Here is a 14,859-nt window from a genome sequence, read left to right as displayed (position 1 = left end):
TGATCATTCACAGGTTTTCCTTTGTGTACAATCCAATCCAGTTACAAACGATTGCTACAGAGCAAAAGCGGCGATGTTGGGTTGCTGCACTGGTATTACATGACATCTTGGCTTCATACAACCCCATTCAAGTATCCAGGTCCTGCCACCTGCAATCTGATGCATGACTCCTGTTGAAGGGAAGTCTAGTCATCACGTTGCTCTGTGCCCTGGAATCAGGTTAAGAAAGACAGGTCAAGAAAGACAGGAGGCTATGGGAATACAGGGGACAAAATATTCATGCAAGACTGAAACACGGTCCTATCCATATCAGCGGGAATAAGGATATCCCTATAGCAGCAAAGATGACAAACGAAGAAGAGGAGGAGGAGTTGGGTTTTATATCACACTTTTTCTCTGCCTTTAGGGAATCTCCACACCAAACCAAACCAGTGTGCATAACTCATGGTGAGCAGGCTATCTTGGTGCTGCAGACCAACTGGGGGAAACTCAGCGTGGTGTAGTGGTTAAGAGCGGTGGTTTGGAGTGGAGGACTCTGATCTGGAGAACCGGGTTTGATTCCCCCACTCCTCCACATGAGCGTCGGAGGCTAATCTGGCAAACAGGGTTGGTTTCCCCGCTCCTACACACGAAGCCAGCTGCGTGACCTTGGGCAAGTTACGGCTCTGTTAGAGCTCTCTCAGCCCCACCTGCCTCACAGTGTGTCTGTTGTGGAGAGGGGAAGGTGATTGTAAGCCGGTCTGAGTTTCCCTTAAGTGGTAGAGAAAGTCAGTATATAAAAACCAACTCTTCTTCTTCTTTAAAAAAAATACTGGGGATGTGATTGTGAACCCTGAAACAGACAAACACACTGCTTTTTTTTTAATTTAAAAAGTAGGTGTATTTTTTCCAAATTCTGGGCATTCAAAGCAGTACGATTATCCGATAGGTGCCCGTAACAGCATTGCACACACACCCATCCCCACTTTTCATGGAAGAGGAATAATTGCACTTGTTGAGAATTGTTAAAAGCAACCACATTCCGATCTGGGAAACCACAAAGAGCAGCATTTGCAGGTACTATGCCGTCTTCGCAGACAAGTTGTTTTGTTTGTGTGTGTTTTTTTCTAGTTGCAGATTGCATTCGGTGGAGTTTGCAGATTGCTACCATCTGATGTTTTCGCTGACTAGCGGCTCGGTTCAGACATGCCAAATGAGCTTTCTGTTAAACCAACTGAGGTTAGTGCGATTGAGGGCAGGCCGTTACACTAACCGTAGTTAGTGCAGGTCTGTCAAACAAAGATCTGAAACAGGAGGTTTGAAGTTGTGTTAGTAACCGGAATAATCCAAACTAGCCTGAGCTTAGTCAGAGCTCAGAAACTAAGCAGGATTGGCCCTGGTTATTTGGATGGCAAGCCTTCAAAGAAGACCAGGGTTGCTATGCAGAGAAAGGCAATGGCAAACCACCTCCACTCATCTTGTGCCTTGAAAACTCTATGGCCATTTATGCAGGGTCAATTTTGATGCTCGCTCAAAGCTCTTTTTTAAAATGCAACCTTTAAAATGCCTATTCACGGTCCTGACGCAAAAGGAGAAATTCCACCCGCCCACTCACCTGCTCCTTCATTCCTTCCATTAGGGACCACAGTTTGCATAAGTAATGCACAGCTTTGATTTTTGCACGCTTCCTTGAGGGGATTCTTCAAGGCGGGGGCGGAGCAAACAAGGGGCTCTTAAGAAATGCAAAGCAGGTATGCGTCGGCTTCGCAATCACTTCCTGAATGACGGTTCAGCGTGAACCCCCCCCCCAAAAAAAGCTGTGGGGCACTTCAGCCTGGAACACACTGCTAATTACCAAGCATAAATGGCCCATGAGAGGTTGCCAAAAATCAGCTGCAACTTGATGTCAAGTTAATTAATGACAACCAGCAGTCTTAACTATGGCTTTGGGTGATGAACGGTACCATTCCAAGCAAGGCTATACATTTCTAAGTCCATTTCCATAAATGGATTTAGAAGGGTATAAACTACTTAGCACCAGACATCTGGTTTGCTCCCTAGCTACGCATATGAAGAAAAAGCAGAGTGTTTGGCCATTTATGCATGGCTGTTTCCTCACGGTCACCCCACCAACTACTTTGGGGTTTTGCTTTGATTATGCTTGCATTTTCCAACCGTCAGAGGTCACCTCGCTCTTCCCGCACATTTTCGCGCATTTCCCCCGTGTTTTCTGAATGCTGGATAAACACAAATTCAGAAAACGTGGGCAAAACGTGCAACAACATGCAGGGAGAGTGAGGTCGGAAAAAACAAGCACAATCAAAGAAAAGCCCTGATGTAGTCAGCAGGGTGACCGTGAGGAAACAGCCATGCATAAATGGCCTAAGTGAAAATACGTCACCTTCTCTAGAACACGGTGCCACCCAAAGCAACTTAAAAAAAAAAAAAAGATACTATCAAACAATATGCACGTCTAATAAACACAGAGAATCCAAATCCATAAAATATTTATTAATCATATAAAGGATTTTCCTTTTAAAAATAAATAAATACAACAGAGGAGTTAGCAAGGGCTTTCCAGAGAAATCCAGCAGCAAAATAGCTCCAACTCATCCAGAACGTTATCCCTGTGAAGGCTTAAATCTGCTTTTCACCATATTTGCCCACTAGAGGGCGGCACAGACCTAAGAAACAAGCAACCCCTGGAAATCTCTCGGACCACTTTGCAAGAAGCCTGCCAAGTTCGAAGTCTATCACACTCGGGCCGGCCTCCAAAATCCTCGTCAGCAGCCATTTGCTAAGTCATCCTACCCACTTATGTCATCGTTCTCTCATTCCTTTCGTGCTCTGATCTCGCACAGAAGGAAAAGTACCGCCAGGTGTGCGGCGTTTCAGTGGCAGAGCCCCTGCTTTGCACGCAGGAGGTCCCCGGTTCAATCCCTGCCATCTCCAGCTAAAGAATCGGGTAGCGGGTCATATTTAAAAACAAAAAAAGCTCTGCCTGAGCTTCTGGAACCACAGCTAGTCAGAGTAGGCAGTGGTGGCCTTGATAAAGCAAAGCAGAGGCCAAGCAGAGAACCAGGAGCCATTCCTAACAGAACAGGCAGCGGAGACTGTGCGAAAGGCTACAGGGAGATTCTAAACATGGGCACCCTCCCTTTCTTACGCTGCCGCCTTTGTGTCATTCGGACCATCCAAAAACATGGAAGCTGAACACACCTGCCTTATCCCAATAAGCAGTTCACCAGGCACTTTCCCACAGCCAAATAATGCATTTTCACTGCACCTTAACAATTGTTTCCAAATGGACTTTGCCAGTTTGCACGGGCCATTTGTGCACGGTCAGTTTTGATGCTTGCTCTTTTTTTAAATGCGACCTTTAAAATGCCTATTCACGGTCCCGATGCAAAAAGAGGACATTCCACTCACCTGCTCCTTCGCTCCTTCGTTTGCATAGCCATTGGCAATGGTCATTTGTATATAGGGTTGCCAACCTCCAGGTAGTAGCTGGAGATCTGCTGCTATTACAACTGATCTTCAGCCGATAAAGATCAATTCACCTGGAGAAAGTGGCCACTTTGGCAATTGGACTCTATGGCATTGGAGTCCTTCCCCTCCCCAAACCTTGTCCTCCTCAGGCTCTGCCCCAAAAACCTCCCGCTGGTGGTGAAGAAGGACGTGGCAGCCCTATTTGCATAGCTAAGCCGCATTAAGACTAGGTGACCCTGAAGGTCCCTTCCAACTCTAGGATTCTATCATTCTAGGGGTATTATTCACTCTGTGTCCCTCAAAACAGCCAGCAGCCTTCTGAGTCTACTTCATGCATCTGACCACAGAGTCTCGCCCATAAAAGGCCCGACCGCAACAAACCAATTAGCTACTAATTGCTTTTGGTAGTATTTTCTGCTTAGGAGAGTCAGAGAATCGGGAAGAAAGGGACAATCGTGGGCCTAACTGTTGCTTCTCTAAAGCAAAGCATTCCCCAACACACATTAACACACTCCAAGAAAGGAAAGAAATTCATAACTGAGGAATTAGTAGCCATCTTCAAATGCCTTCTTCAAGGAATGAATGTTTTTCCAAGTGTGAAAGTTCTCAGTGGCCATTCACGCAGGGTCGATTTTGTTCCTCGCTCAACGCTGATTTTTTAAATCCGCCCTTTAAAATAACTATTCATGGTCCTGGTGCAAGAGGAGAAAGTCAAACAAATTCCATCCCCGCCCCCACTCACCTGCTCCTTCGTTCCTTCGTTTGTGGCTGGGATTCTGCATGCTTCCTTCAGTGAATGCTTCGATGCGGGGGCAGAGCAAATACAAAAGGTCGTGTTAAAGGGGCTCTTAAGAAATGTGAAACAGGTCTGTGCCGGCTTCGCAGTGACGTCTGAAATGATGGTTCAGCGTGAAGAAATAAAAAAAAATATGCGGGGCACTTCAGCCTGGAACGCGCTTCTAATTACCAAGCATAAACGGCCAGTGACTTCAGTTTGGTTCATCGCGCTATAAGGCTGCCAAGTCCCAGGAGACTGGTGGGGGCAGGACTTATGGTGATCTTTTGATGCCACAGCATCACATAACCAGAGGGCGTGGTTTGGGGAGGGGAGGGACTTCAATGCCATAGAGTCCAATTGCCAAAGAGGCCATTTTTCTCCAGGTGAACTGATCTCTATCTGCTGGAGATCAGTTGTAATAGCAGGAGATCTCCAGTTAGTACCTGGAGGCTGGCGACCCTATCTCTGGTGGTTGGCATCCCCACTGATTTGGCAGTTGGACTGTATGGCATTGAAGTCCCTCTCATCCCCAAACCCCGCCCTCCTCAAGCTCCATCCCAAAAACCTCCTGCTGGTGGCAAAGAGGGACCCAGCAACCCTACCCTTCCCAGACTCTGCCTTCCCCAGTCCCCTTCCCATATTTCCAAAAAATTCACAACCCAGCATTGGCATCCTTCCCTGCCACATAAACAAACTCCAGTTTGTTGTTATTAAAAGGGGAGAAAAAGCAAAAACGCACGGTCGCTTTAGCCACCTTTATTCCCTGTTTCAGCCAGGATTCAACCAGGATTGAACGCATGTTTGGCGAAACGCATGCGCTCGATCCTGGCTGAATCCTGGCTGAAAGAAGGAATAAAGGAGGCTAAAGCAACCATGCGTTTGAGATAACGTCTGGGCCTCAACCCTCGACAGAAGCCCCACCTTCTACCCCCAAAGGCTGGCAGCAGTCATTTCAGAAAATGCATCCTGCCTGTTCTCATTCACAAATGCTTCCACCCCGGGGGCAAGCATCACTCAAAACAGCTTCCGAAGGCGAGGCCCTGCACAAATTAGCATTCGAAGGAACAATTTTTTAAAGCCTTTGCAACAGGGACAGGAATAACACAAGAAAGAGAGAGAAGAAGAAGAGTTGGTTTTTTATATGCTGACTTTCTGTACCACTTAAGAGAGACTCAAACAGGCTCACAATCACCTTCCCTTCCCCACAACACACACCGTGTGAAGTAGGTGGGGCTGAGAAAGTGTGACTAGCCCAAGGTCATGTAGCTGGCTTCATGTGGAGGAGAGGGGAAACCAATCCAGTTCACCAGATTAGCCTCCGCCGCTCATGTGGAGGAGTGGGGAATCAAACCCGGTTCTCCAGACCAGACTCCACTGCTCCAAACCACCGCTCTTAACCACTACACCATGCTGGTGGTGTAGGGTAAGGTGTACCCTACAGTTCCCTACCAAGGATCAGCCCATATGGGATTGCCACACTGGACAGAAGCCAGACCTACCAGGTCCCTGATAGGCCACACCCACCCTAGGAATGCCAGCTTCCAGGTGGGACCTGGGGATCCTCCAGAATTACACCTAGGGTTGCCAGCTCTGGATTGGGAAATACTTGGAGATTTGGGGGCGGAGCCTGAGGAGGGTGAGGTTTGGGGAGGGGAGGGACTTCAATGCCATGGAGTCCAGTTGCCAAAGCGGCCATTTTCTCCAGGGGAACTGATCTCTATCGGCTGGAGATCGGTTGTAATAGCAGGAGATCTCCAGCTAGTACCTGGAGGTTGGCAAGCCTAATTACACCTCAACTCCAGACTACAGAGATCAGTTCTCCTGGAGAACATGGATGCTTTGGAGGGTGGACTGTATGGCATTGTACCCCACTGGGGTCCCAGGCTCCATCCCCAAATCTCCAAAATTGTCCCAACTTGGGTCTGGCAACCACCCATCCCCTGGCAACCACCCATCCCCTGCTGGTGGCCGGGGGGAAACTGGCAACCCTAGCCCACCCTGAAGGCATAGGAAACAACCACCTGCCTCTCCTCCTACATGGAAAGCCTCAACCAGGCTTTGTAGATGAAACACGGCGCAGAATTGACCTCCTTTGGTAGCCGCTGAAGACTAGCTCAAAGAAGCCCAACCCGTTCTCCTGGAAGCAGGTAGGACCCTTCAGCTGCAATAACTGTGCGAGGCAGAAGTGCACCCTGAAAAGCACATTTTTTGCAACCAGCTGGGTTTTTCTCCCTCAGGTTGGTCAGCACGTGGGATGGATTCAGGCAAGGGTGAGGCTGGTGTCTGACCCCCCCCCCTCAGGTATGTTTCCCCCTGAACCTGCCGGATTTGGGGCTTTAAGCAGCTTTATGGTGAGCAACAAAATTCTGGGTACTCAAGGTTGGGTAGATAGACAGACAGACAGACAGACAGACAGACAGACAGACAGACAGACAGATAGATAGATAGATAGATAGACAGACAGACAGACTAAAATATAATTTATTAGCAGCGCTAAGTAAAGGTTAAAAATATTTTAAAACATTAAAATAGCACAATGGCATTTAGAATCATAGAATCATAGAGTTGGGACCACCAGGGTCATCTAGTCCAACCCCCTGCACAATGCAGGAAATTCACAATTAGCGTTTTCCTAGGGTTGATCTCTGTAACCACATACCAAATGTGTTTCAGCCTATTGGGTCTTCAACAATGGTTAATTAAAACCCATGTTAAGCCTGCACGCATTTACAGAAATAAATAAATAAATAAATAAATATACAAACAGTTCAAACCCAACCAGGCATGTGTATAGGTTGTAAAATCTATTACCAGTTACTCAAACACCTGGTCAGATTGGTTCTAGTTGTAATACTGGTTAGTATATGTCTCTCATATACTATGTGTGCAGGTATCAACCTAGCAGAGCAGTGTAAAAATTCAACAGGTATAGCTGTTCTCAGACGGGGGTGTCCAGCCCAGCTGAATTTCTGTCTGGAAAGGTCTGTTAAACCCTAACGCTGGAGGGGTGCGCCTGATCTGGGTGGGAAGGGTCTTTTGGACAGGATCCGACTGCGTTTTTTGCCTTGCAGATTATCTTTGTGAAAGTCAACCTGTCAGGAGGTAGATGAACAGAGCCCGTCTTCCTAAAAGATGACCAGCTAATGCTGCCAGTTGCAGTTGGAGATCAGCCCTACCACAAAACCCCTGTTCGGGAGCTGCTGCTAATGTCAGAGATCAGTTTTTTTTTTTTTGTGGGGAGTAAGAAAAACCTAGGAGCCCCGTGGCGCAGAGTGGTCAGCTGCAGTACTGCAGTCCAAGCTCTGCTCACGACCTGAGTTCGGTCCCGACGGAAGTCGGTTCCAGGTAGCCGGCTCAAGGTTGACTCAGTCGTCCATCCTTCCAAGGTCGGGAAAATGAGTACCCAGCTTGCTGGGGGTAAAGGGAAGATGACTGGGGAAGGCACTGGCAAACCACCCCGTAAACAAAGTCTGCCTAGGAAACATCAGGATGTGACACCACCCCATGGGTCAGGAATGACCCAATGCTTGCACAGGAGACATTTACCTTTTAAAGAAAAACCTGCAGTATATTGTCGAAGGCTTTCACGGTCAGAGTTCATTGGTTCTTGTAGGTTATCCGGGCTGTGTAACCATGGTCTTGGAATTTTCTTTCCTGACGTTTCGCCAGCAGCTCTGAAGATGCCTGCCACAGCTGCTGGTGAAACATCAGGAAAGAAAATTCCAAGACCACGGTTACACAGCCCGGATAACCTACAAGAACCAAAAAACCTGCAGTGTTCAACAACAGTGAGGACAGCCGTGCCTCTGAGTATGCACAGAGTATTTCTTTCAACTCACTGAAAAGCTGCCCTTACGTATCTAGAATTTAAAGGTTTCAGGCAGCATACAGTTGCCAATGGGAGGGAAGGTGGTGTGGTATAGCCCGATCTCATCAGATCTCAGAAGCTAAGCAGGGTCGGTATTTGGAAGGGGGATCACCAAGGAAGACTCATAAATAAATAAATTTATTTAATACAGTCCGAGACCAATAAATATAGAATCAATATAATAATTCAAACTTCCAGTATATCAACTAACCTTTGAGAAAAGAAACTTTTTAAAATTATAAATTCACAGAATTATAAATTATCTTTATGAAAATTATAGCTAAAAAGCTTATATATGGTTTACCCAAGTTTTCCTAGTCTTATAGACTATCCATCCAAATTTGGCGGCTTTGAAAGGGATCTCTTGATTCTTATCTGCTAGCATAACTGAGAGAAGAGTCCTTCTATTTTTGCCGGGATGATGGGAAATTATGGGGTTTCCCTAATATGACTATAGATCTTACAATCAAAAAAGATATGCTCTAGGGTCTCGATATTCCCATCACATAACCATACGCATTCTTTAGATCAGGGCTTCTTAAACTTTTTCTACTCGTGGTCCCTTTTTGCCCAAGAAATTTTTACGTGCCCCCAGGTATATAGGTATATAAAATAGGGATACAAATCAAACATTTACTGATAATAAATCATAAATAAATTTTAAAACCATTCTTTGGTATACATATAATTTTGCCATTTATTAAAGATGAAAGCAAATTTGCATACCAATGAGACAGATGTGCTTGTTTATTTTTACATAAAGAATTAAGCCCTGTTGCCAAATTTTTCGCGACCCCCACATTCAGTTACACAACCCCATATGGGTTCACGACAGTTTAAGAAGCTTTGCTTTAGATGGTAAACCTGTAAATCTACCCTCAAGAATCGCTGAGGCACCAAGGAAGACTCTGCGGAGGAAGGCAATGGCCCACCACCTAGCTTCTCACTTGAAAGCCCCTGGCTTAGGGTTGGCAGGTCCCTCTTTGCCATCGGCAGAGGTTTTTGGGGCGGAGCCTGAGGAGGGAGGAGTTTGGGGAGGGGAGGGACTTCAATGCCATAGAGTCCAATTGCCAAAGCAGCCATTTTCTCCAGGGGAACCAATCTCTTATCTGCTGGAGATCAGTTGTAATAGCAGGAGATCTAAAGCTAGTACCTGGAGGCTGGCAACCCTACCTTGGCTGGAGTCACCATAAGTTGGTTGCAACCGGATGGCGCTTTACATGCACACAGACCATTGCCAACAGTTCATTTTTAAAAAAACAATTAATTGTTTTTTTCCTCCCATATTTGGCAATGTATTGGCTTTGGGTAACAACCAAAACATCCTTTTTAAAAAATAATCATAGTGCTCTTTGTGTGATTTTGTATTTTTTATGGGTTTTTTTTGTTTGTATTGGTTTTATTTTTGATTATTTTTTGTCTAATTATAAAAAAGCAATAAAAAAATTATGAAAAAAAAGAATCATCATCCGGCTGAAAGCGCTCACCTGTGCCAGGTGTCCTCTGAACATTCTGCAAAGCCGAAGGGGTTTTAAAACCGCTCTTAAGCCCCCCACCCCCGTGGTTTGTGATGTAATATTGCACCAGCCCGAGTGTCGCTTGTGACTTTTCCAAGGCGTCCCGGGGGGGCGTACGGGGGAAAGAGCAGCAGGTGCGAGAGGCCGGGCAGTTCAGCTAAAAACGGCGACAGGTATTTCGTGCGTTTATTTCCGTGGCTGCGCCAAACTCGGCTGAAAGCTTAAAATAAAGTAAACCTGGCACCTATTTGCCGGCAAACGAAGAGACTCTTGCCAAGGTCAGTTGATTGAAAAGGCTGCCTCCTGCACTGCAGTTTTATTTTTAAATCCTTCCTAAATTGACGCACTGGCATTTCTCTCGGCCCGGCTCCTGGCTCCTTTTCCCGACTACTGGATTTGGCGGGTGTTTTTCGCATTCATTGATCTCAGGGCTAGGAAAAGCTTCCCCCACTCCCTCGCTGCAGGTGGGGAGTCTGTTAAAAGGCAGAGGGTCGGGGCCATTGAAAAGGCAGCAGCCTTTTTAATAAAGCAGAGTCGCAGGGCTGAAGCCCAGAGAGGGCCCTTACACTGCGTGGTGTAGTGGTTAAGAGCCGTGGTTTGGAGCGGTGGAGTCTGATCTGGAGAACCGGGTTTGATTCCCCACTCCTCCACATCAGCGGTGGAGGCTAATCTGGTGAACTGGATTTGTTTCCCCACTCCTACACACATGTAGCAAGCTGGGTGACCTTGGGCCAGTCACACTCTCTCAGCCCCACCTACCTCACAGGGTGTCTGTTGTGGGGAAGGGAAGGTGTAAGCCGGTTTGATTCTGCCTTAAGTGGTAGAGAAAGTCGGCATATAAAAACCAACTTTTCTTCTTCTTCTTCTTCATCAGAGTTGAATAGGGGAGAAATTTCACCCAATGCAACTTTTCCCAACATGAAGAAGTGTTGGTTTTTATACCCTTTTCTCTGCCGCGAGGAGTCTCAAAGTGGCTCACAATTGCCTTCCCCTCCCCACAACAGGCACTCTGTGAGGTAGGTGGGGCTGAGAGAGTTCTGGGAGAACTGTAACTGGCCCAAGGTCACCCAGCAGGCTTCATTTGTAGGAATAGGGAAACAAACCCGGTTCTCCAGATTACAGTCTGCCGCTCTTAACCACTATACTGTGCTGGCTTTCCTTCTCGTGATGGGGAAAGCCACAGCTGATGGACTTTTTTCAGTGCAATTCCAAACCGGACAAGGTTCTTTGGGGAGGGGGGCACATGAACTGGGGACTATCTGGAGTGGTGACCTTCACAGCGGGCAGGCTTGCAACTTTTCTTTACTTTACAGCCCTTTGGGAAAGTGGAAATCCCTCCAAGGACAGTTTTCCGGCTGGAGGCGAAAGCTTCACCTGTTGAGCTTCTGCTGGCTTCTGAGCGAAAAGTTACAGTTCCCTTACGAAGGAAACGTCGAAGGGAGAACCCATGGGAGAAATTGCTGAATCAGACTCCAGGATCAAATTGAAGACAATGACACACACACATCCAGTTTAACAGGGACCTGAAATTCCCAACTTACTATAGGTAATCTTGGGGTCCTGCATATCATATCCCCATACAGATGATAATTATTTCAGCGACGCCTCTGTAACTTCCAATCGCTTCTGCTTATCCAATTTCCTCCTGCACCGGGCTTCACGTTTTGCCTATCTGCTAACAGCTGGGAGCGTTTTGCACCCACGCTGTGCAAACTCACTCTTTGCATTGGGTCCTGCTGTGAGCCGGCCTCTCTTTGTGACATCTCTCCCATGCGCGCACACACTTTCCCATCCTGTGTATAAATTCCGCCTGATGGGTTTACACTCCCGTGCATTGTAGGAAGTGGGCTCTGACTCACGTAAGCTTCTGCTGGAATGAATCTTTGTTCGTCGCGAAGATGTCCGCCTGACCCCAGTTCTGTTCTGCCCATAATGCGCAGAAGCGGTGTGGGGGCTGGGAAATGTTACGAAGATACACGGCTGGATGGTATTTCTTTCTCAGAAGGGAAGTATTAAGACGCAAGCCTTTTGGGACCGGGAAACCTGCTTAAGGAACTTGATTGAAAGATCGCCACGGACTATGGAAAATATCCCTTCCATTCCTAGTTTCACCAACAATTCACAGGACTGTTGAATTGCTTTTGTTACCAGTGCTGAAGATTTTGTTTAATGCTAACTAAAGAGAGCCAATATAGTGGAGTGGCTAGATCATTGAGACTAGGACCAGGGAGACCCAGGTTCCAATCTCTAAAATCTCTAAAAGGTACCAGTAAAGGTCCCCTGTGCAAGCATCGGGTCATTCCTGAGCCATGGGGTGACGTCACATCCCGACGTTTACTAGGCAGACTTACGGGGTGGTTTGCCAGTGCCTTCCCCAGTCATCTTCCCTTTACCCCCAGTCAGCTGGGTGCTCATTTTACCGACCTCGGAAGGATGGAAGGCTGAGTCAATCTTGAACCGGCTACCTGAAACCAACTTCCGTCGGGATCAAACTCAGGTTGTGAGCAGAGCTTGGACTGCAGTACTGCAGCTGACCACTCTGCGCCAAGGGGCTCCTAGTTACCCTAAACTAGGGTTGCCAACCTCCAGGTACTAGCTGGAGATCTCCTGCTATTACAACTGATCTCCAGCCAATAGAGAGAAGTTCCCCTGGAGAAAATGGCTGCTTTGGCAATTGGACACTATGGCATTGAAGTTCCTCCCCTCCCCAAACCCCACCCTCCTCAGGCTCTGCCCCAAAATCCTCCTGCCGGTGGTGAAGAGGGTCCTGGCAACCCTACCCTAAACATTCACTGGGTGATCCTGGGCCAGTCACTCAATCTCTTTCTCTCTCCCAGTCTACACTACCTTATAGGGGTGTTCTGGAGGACTGAAGGACAGCAGACACTGCCTTGATTTCCCTGGAGGAGAAGTGCGATAAAAATAGACCACTTAATAAATGAATGTACTAGGTGTTTGTTGTACAGCTCACACAAGCTGCGGCAAATCCCCATAAATCTATTTGATCTAACACGCTTTTTATCCCACCCTTCCTCCAAGGATTTTATCCCCACAACAACTCTGCAAAGTAGGTTAGGCTGAGTGACTGGTCCAAAGTCACCTAACGTACTTGATGGCAGAACGGGGACTTGAACCCAAGTCTCCAGCACTTTAATCACTACACCACACCGGCTTTACAGAATGGGCATCCTTTCAGATGTTCAATGACACACTAGTTTAAACTAAACTGGAAAAAAATGCATTGTTGTTAACATTTTTTAAAAAACTTTGTAATTAATAAGGAAATGGGTTTGTAGACCTTAGAAGACAACTGTGGTTTGCTGTGTGTGTGTATGCTTATCAAGTTCCATACGTAATTTGTTTCCGAGGAGGAGGAGAAAGAGGAGGAGGAGGAGGAGGAGGAAGAGGAGGATGAGAATTGATTTTTATATGCCGACTTTATCACTTAAGGCAGAATCAAACCGTCTCACAATCACCTTCTCCTCCCTTCCCCACAACAGACACCCTGTGAGGTAGGTGGGGCTGAGAGAGCTCTAAGAGAGCTGTGACTAGCCCAAGGTCACCCAGTTGGCTTCATGTGTAGGAGTGGGGAAACAAATCTAGTTCACCAGATTAGTGTCCGCCGCTCATGTGGAGGAGTGGGGAATCAAACCCGGCTCTCCAGATATGAGTCCACCACTCCAGACCACCGCTGTTAACCACTACACCACTCTGGAAGGGAACCTCTTGGGTTGGTTAACAAAATATATGGAGCTTTTAAAAAACCAGTGTGCTTTGAAGAAAATCCTGAGTTTAGCCACTAAAGACGGAAGGCAAGCGCAAGCCAAGAGAGGTGGGAAGGATTTCAGGAGAAGAAAGAAGAAGGAAGTTACTTAAGGTACATTAAGAGATAGCATTTACCAGGTAAAAGAATGGCATATCTGAAAGCACACAGAGATGGGATCACCTCTCTGCTGAAATGTACGGAGAACATTCTTCCCAAAAGGCCAGTCCATCATGAGGCTTTGCCTTTGGATTTGCATGATTCCACCTCCAATCTTTTTCTAAGGGCACTTGTGAATCAAGCTACCTCTGAGCACGTGCAGAGCATCTTTGCAATCCTTCCTGATCAAACCCTTTCAGCCCCTTTTAATTCACACACGAGCGCCTGGAATTATGGGAAAGAGTTTTCCGAACAAGAATGTGCCCCCTTTTAAATTGTGGACTCTGAAAGCATTGGTTTCATTCCATTTTTTTAATCTGTCCAATTCATACTGCAGAGTTCCAGGATTTAGTGAAAGGGGAGGTTTTATTTGAAAAATGAACAGGTTTGATTTGGTACAGGTCAAATTAGCTTTTGTTCCTGTTTTATTGATCTCTCTCTTTTGACTGATTACCTTCATGTAATATTGCCATGGCTTTGGGCCATACAGTAAAATATGACTTGACTAACCTCTTTTAAAAAATAACATCTTTACTGAGCAACGGAGTCATTTAAAACATTCAGCCATTTCCCTTCTGGCTGCCTTCAACATTTATTTCAAATGGAAAAGCAGGATCTTTTTTTAAAAATCAATTCCATTTTAGTTAATTAATTAGAGTATAAACGTTTCTGCATTTTTCCCCTCTAGGATTGCCAACTCTTTTTCTAGTCTAGGCTCCTGTGCTTTTAACAGTAACATGAGGCAGAAATCCAACCGGGGCATCTTTCATTCCCACTCTGAAGGAGGCAGCACCTGTTGAAATCTGTGTCTGTAATGTGGCTATAAAAAGGCACAGAGCCTCTGCCAAGGAAAGACTTGACAATCCCCTAAAGGCCAAAACGCATGATGCATGGTGCGCCACCTGGCTCACAGTTCATCGGGGGAACTCACCTTGAACAGTGCTCATCTGGTTGGCACTGCAAGGAGGGGAGAAAGAGTTTCTGGTTTCCCTGCCACCCCGCTTTCGCCAGTGGAAAAGGCAGCAGGGTGAGCCGTTTGCCCCTTTCCTCTGACTTCACCTGACCTGTGGGTGTGTCTGGCTCCACATGACCCCAGCACGATCGGGCACACATTGTGTGGTTTGGTCCAAAGTCTCTTACATTAAAAGGCTCTGGCAAAGACTTCTCCATGCTTCCTTTTCTAGTTGCCAACGGACACCGATCATCTACTTGAAAGCACTGATATGAACTCCCCATTTAAGGACCCCATCGGTGCCTGACTTTCCTTACTATATCATCAAACCTCTGTTTGGAAAGTGGGACGAGC

The sequence above is a fragment of the Euleptes europaea genome, chromosome 18 (genome assembly GCF_029931775.1).
Source record: "Euleptes europaea isolate rEulEur1 chromosome 18, rEulEur1.hap1, whole genome shotgun sequence".
NCBI classification, from domain to species: domain Eukaryota; kingdom Metazoa; phylum Chordata; class Lepidosauria; order Squamata; family Sphaerodactylidae; genus Euleptes; species Euleptes europaea.
Note: the sequence above shows the minus strand (reverse complement) of the source record.